The following is a 6,094-nucleotide window of genomic DNA, read 5'->3' on the forward strand; positions in this document are numbered from 1 at the left end:
TACTTGTATTATTGCTTTATCTCTCAGGTTGAGCCTAAAAATGTTGTATGGCTCTTAAGGAACCGTCATGGGTTGAGGCGATGCAAGAAGAATTGGCTCAGTTTCGAAAGCTTGAGGTATGGAAGTTAGTTGACTTACCTCCGGGTGAATCTCCTTTAACAACGCGTTGGGTTTTTCGTTGTAAACGAGATGACAGAGGTGTAGTCACTCGAAATAAGGCTCGATTGTGGTTAGAGGATTTGAGCAACAAGAAGGCTTTGATTACGATGAGACATTTGCACCTGTAGCTAGACTTGAAGCTATTCGATTATTTCTGGCATATGCTAGTTATAAAGGTATTAAGGTGTATCAGCTTGATGTAAAGAGTGCCTTCTTGTATGGAGACATTAAAGAAGAAGTGTATGTAGAACAACCTGCCGGTTTGAGGATCCAGACTTTCCTAATAGAGTATATCGTCTCGATAAGGCTTTATATGGTTTACATCAGGCTCCTCGATCGTGGTATGAAAAATTGTCAACTCATTTGAAGGAAAGTGGTTTTACCAGAGGTTCTATAGACAGCACGTTGTTTATTAAATGGAAAGGGAAGGACTACTTGCTTGTACAGGTTTACGTCGATGACATCATTTTTGGTTCATCTGATGACAAAATGTGCAAGGAATTTGAACAGAGCATGAAGGCTAAGTTTGAGATGAGTGCTATGGGGGAATTAACCTTCTTCCTTGGACTACAGGTGGATCAACTGAAGGATGGCTTCTTTATACATCAGACCAAGTATGTCAAAGATCTTCTTACTAGGTTTCGAATGTCTGATGCTAAGGATGCTGTTACTCCCATTAAGACTAATCATGGGTTGTGTCCTGATAAGCCTAATGATCCATCCGTCGATGCCACTCAATATCGAGCTATCATTGGATCCTTGATGTATCTGACAGCCTCACGTCCAGATATTACCTTTGCTGTTTCTATGTGTGCTAGATATCAGGCTAATCCGAAAGAGTCTCACTTGAAAGCTGCAAAAAGAATTCTTCGTTATGTGAAAGCCAAGCCTCGTCTAGGTCTTTGGTATCCCATGTATGGTTCTTTTGACTTCGTAGCTTATACTGATTCGGATTATGGTGGTGACAACTCGGATAGAAATCAACGTCAGGTGGATGTCAGCTTTTAGGGGGAGAATTATATCGTGGCAGTGCAAAAAGCAGACATCTGTTGCACAGTCTTCCTGTGAAGCAGAGTACATTGCTGCTGGATATTGCTGTTCTCAGGTGCTTTGGATACAGCAACAACTGCGATTATGGTATGAATATCTCCATACTCCTATTTGTATTGATAATAATCTGCCATAGATATTACCAAGAATCCGAAAAACTTTAAAGTCACCAAGCACATAGATATAAAGTATCATTTCATACGTGACTGTTTGAGAAAAAGCTTATTCATTTAGAAAAGGTTATTACTGATGATAATCTTGCTGATCTATACACTAAAGCTTTTGATGGACCTCGTCTTGAGTTGTTATTTCAACTCAATGGTATGAAGAATGCCGAGTAGTTTTTCTCAAAGAACTTAAAGTTATTTTTCGTGTCTTTGTAGTGTAAGTCGTACATAGATAGAGTCATAAAAAATACAAAAAAAGTTGTCTTAGTATAAGTTTGTATATATCTAGTGTCAGAAAAATACAAAAACATTGAAAAATCGAAAATCAAAAATATGAATAAAGTAAGGTTACTGCGCTAAATGAGAAGTGACGATACTTTAGCTTTTAAGCCTGCTTAATCGTAATATAACTGATTAGTTCAGTGATTACAATTTGGGATATATCGGTAGACACAAAGTACCAAGGTTTCCTTCAATCTGAACTTAAATTATACAATGTTCTTGTGGGAACATATTCAGATATATGGCTGAGATTGCTTGCTTTTCAGTAATGAATTGATCTAGTCCTTAAATTTGTGAAAGATCTAGCATTACTATAAGATTTGTTCAATGAATAGGCAAGAACCTCTACCAATCATGAGCATAAAGTAAATTGATATTGTTATGCAAATCAATGAATGCAATTAAGGGGCTAATGTGGTCTTTGAGATTCGGACAAGTATGTCCTCGGGGTGTCTTTGTATACCTAGCCTACCTAAAGCTTACAACTTGGGATAGGTTGTCGGAAAGTTCGCTACATGGATCTCATAGAAATCACGGGTTCCTTATAAATCATGAAATGCAGAAGCAAATATGTGAAATCACAAAGTAATTCAATTCAGTTATCCACAAAGTGTCTCATGATTGGTTAAGGATGTTCTTGAATATATTGAATATTTTTTATCTTAGTGCTTGTATTGATTACGAAAGTATATCTGAATGTGGGTTACATAAGTTCGCAAACTATCAAATGGCATATTAGGCTACTCGGGTTACATGGTGACTGTCCTTGGCCAGGGTATGTCGAAAGTGTCATAACACAAAGGAAACTGGACGTACCGAGTGTTTAAGAGGACAAACATACCGGTAATCGCTGTTGGGTCACGGTTCAGAACTTATAATAAGAGATTATTTCTCACCCGCAGGCTATGTAACATGCTAACCTGATCTAATCAGCAGTAATCATGCATAATGTAATATGTATAAATAATGTAAAAGTCAAGTTATTAGAATTTAGATTAGTTTATTATTCTGCAATTTTATTCTGTTTTATTTTTTTTCTTTTTATTGAGTCAAATAGTATTGCACGAGAGACCCTATTCAAATTCTGAGTATATGTTTTGCTGAATTCCTTCATGTGAATTTTTAATGAGGTTGTGTGCTTTGTTTACAAAGAAGATTTTCTAATATGGACATTAATTTGTTTAAGTTTAGAAATGATCTTTTCAAGTGTTATGTGAAATGTCAAAGTTATTTGAAATCTCACAATTTTCACTTGTCACCAAGTATTAATCGGGTTTGTTAATTTGTGTGTGACATTTTAGGGTTTGACAAGAAATGACCTCCCTTGATCTTTTGTTAGATTTTTAGTTATTTCATATTTGTTAACCCTGATTGAGTGTGATTGTAACTTGATTTTCTGCATTATACTGTTTTGTTCTCAATGCGTTGATGAGTTCTGTGGTAAGTGTGCAGTGTTCAGGTTAAGAAGATAAAGTTGGAGTGCTGATTTCTGTTACTACATTGTTATTTACACGGATGATCATGACGATAAGATCCTTGGTGTGTAGTGATATATTTGTGATGCAGATTTGAGCATGTGAAGGATGAATACATGACTTGTTTTTGGAATAGTTATTTATTTATGATTCATGTATTTAATGAAAATAATCAAATTTGATATTAGTTTCTTTTGAATTTCATGTTGTGATTTATGACATACTTTTGGAAACTTTACTAAGTTCTTCAATGAATTTTTGTTGGATTGTTCATTGCTTGTTAGTTTTGTAGACGGCATCTAGCATGGGACTTAAGTGTTTCAAGATGGTTTGCCGTCATGCATATCTATGATCAAAGGAAGTTCTCGGTGTCATAATCGTCATTGGTAATGAGGTTCATATATAAATTGATTATTTTCAGGTTTGTTTATGGTTAGTGTTTAAACCATGGTTTTCATTCAAGATTATAATGTTCGTTATCTACTTACATTATGATTATGAATTTGGGTGATAGCACTTTTTAGTACAAGGCATGAACAGGTTGCTTTCTAACGAGTTTTTGCTATGTACAGATTGTGATAAGGGTTGTGTTTTGGAAGATTGCTTGGATGAAAATCTGAAAATTTTCAGAAACTTGCTGAAATCTGGAATATTCTGATTTTGATTTGTTCTTACGAAGATAACTGTTATCTTCGTTCGAAACAATTTTGTTCAAACGAAGGTTATCTTCGTTTGGCTAACTTCGTTTGTGAAGTTTAGCCCGACCCATAGTTGGCCCATTGTTATTTCACTATATAAAGGTTTTTCTTCGTTTCTTCTTCATAAAACGAAATTACTCTTATTTTCGAGCAAACCCTAAAACCAAACTCTTTTCTTTTCTCTCATCTAATTCGTTTTCTTGATTCGTTGTGCAAACTGTGATCTAAGTAAGTGTTTGATGTTATTTTCATTCACGAAAATGATCTAGGTTTTCTATGTGTCTTCGATTTGATTCATTTTGATTCTATATATCTATTTTTGAAATCATTAACTGGTTTATCAAACGAAGTTAGACTTGTACAAACGAACTTAGACTTTAGTTCAAAACGAATTTAGATTTGTGAACATGGACTTAGATTTTGGATTGAACGAATTTAACTTGGTAGAAACGAGTTAACTTTAGATGATGCCTTACGAACTTAGACTTTAGTTGATAAGGAACGAACTTAGCAAGGTTTACACCCTTAGTTTTATCCAACGAACTTAGACTTCGTTTATAAGTTACGAACTTAGAAGATAAGTTATAACTTACGAACTTGCATGTACAGTTTAGACCTTACGAACTTAAACTTCGTTAGGTGAAATTTAAGTTTAGTTCTTACGAATTAAGATTTATCTTCGTTTCTTCTTGCTTACGAATTTAGGTTCTATCTTCGTTTCTGTATACTTAACGAATTTAGTGCTTATTTCGTTCAGTTTGAATAAGTTTGTGCAGTTTACTTTGCGAAATTATTGATTAGGTTTTTCAATCTGCAATCCATTTATCGTGATTATTTATATTTGTTTCGATATTGTGATTGTTTTGCAGAAATGGCTCTCGCTCCTCGTCAGTTTGTGAAGAAGCATAATCTTGCACTGAATCTTGATCCAGATCAGCATAATTGCGAACATTTTCATGAAATGTTTAACTACATTGCTCGCTCGCTTATTTTTGCTTTTTGTGATTCGCCGAGACTTGTTAGGCAGTATATCGATTCTTTCTGGTCCACTGCTCATGAAGTCATGGTTGAAGGACAGAGTTTTGTACGAGCTACTGTTGAAGGCATCACTTTTGATTTCAATGCTGAATCGCTTCGTACTATTTTGCATCTAGGAGCAGAACCGACGTAGAAGAAGAGGAAGACGTCGAGATGACTTATGAGTTTGAACTTCTTCTTCGCTGCTTTCAGAGAATGGGATTTGTTGGCCAGGTCAAACTTCCTTTTGACAAATGGTTTTCAGGGACGATGGCGATATCTGGCGTATGCATTGCTCGTCTTTTGAGCAATCGCAAGGCTGGTTTGATCAACTGTCTGCTCAGATTGCGTCGCAGATGGTTGCTTTGGTATATAATCGACCTTATCCTTTCTCCCGATACTTTTATCAAGAGTTTATTGATCAGATAAATGCTAGGGGGAGGAAGAGATTTCTTTTGTATCCTCGCTTTGTGATGGCTATAGGTAGACACTTTTGTCCTGACTTAGTATATGACCAAGGTCCTCGCTACGTTCTTCATGCTTGGCCTTCGCGTCTTTTTGCTGATCTTGAAGCCAATACGAGTAATATGGCTGGTCTTCATGATCCACCACTTTTTGGTCACCTGATTAATCCAAACTATCGATCTCGTCTTGAGAATGATATGTTTGTGGATGATGTTGATGAAGATTCTGATTCTGGTGATTCTGAAAGTTCTGTTGATGGTTCTGAAGATGATTCCGGATGAGTCTGATGGTTCGGATGATGGAAATGATGGAGGTGATGTTGATAGTTTCGACGGTTCTGCTGCTACAAATGAGACAGACACAGATGATTCCTGCTGCTGAACGTCGAACTAAGATGATTCATGATATCTCGGCTGCTTCTGAAAGCGATCATTCGCATCAGTCGTTTGATCAAGAGGGTGTTGCGTTCCATAGAGAGCGTAGAAGCAAGGCTTGTCATGCTATTCCCCTTTTCAGATTCAGCTAACTCCATTCCTGATGCTGCGGAGATTGATCCTGATGTTGCAGCTCAGCATGATTCTGAATTGCGTGAGATTTTTGAAGATATGGAAGATCCGTGAACAGAGCAGTTCGGTTAGTCCGGTGAAGCGCAAGGGGGTGTTGAACTTCAATACACCAGAATTAAGCGTCGACGTGTTGTTGAAGCTTCTCTGTAGCAATGCCTGATCCTCCAAGACCAACTGCTGCTTGTTGTTCCTGTTGTTTCACAAGCACCAGTATT

Source organism: Erigeron canadensis, chromosome 8, assembly GCF_010389155.1.
Source record: "Erigeron canadensis isolate Cc75 chromosome 8, C_canadensis_v1, whole genome shotgun sequence".
NCBI lineage: Eukaryota > Viridiplantae > Streptophyta > Magnoliopsida > Asterales > Asteraceae > Erigeron > Erigeron canadensis.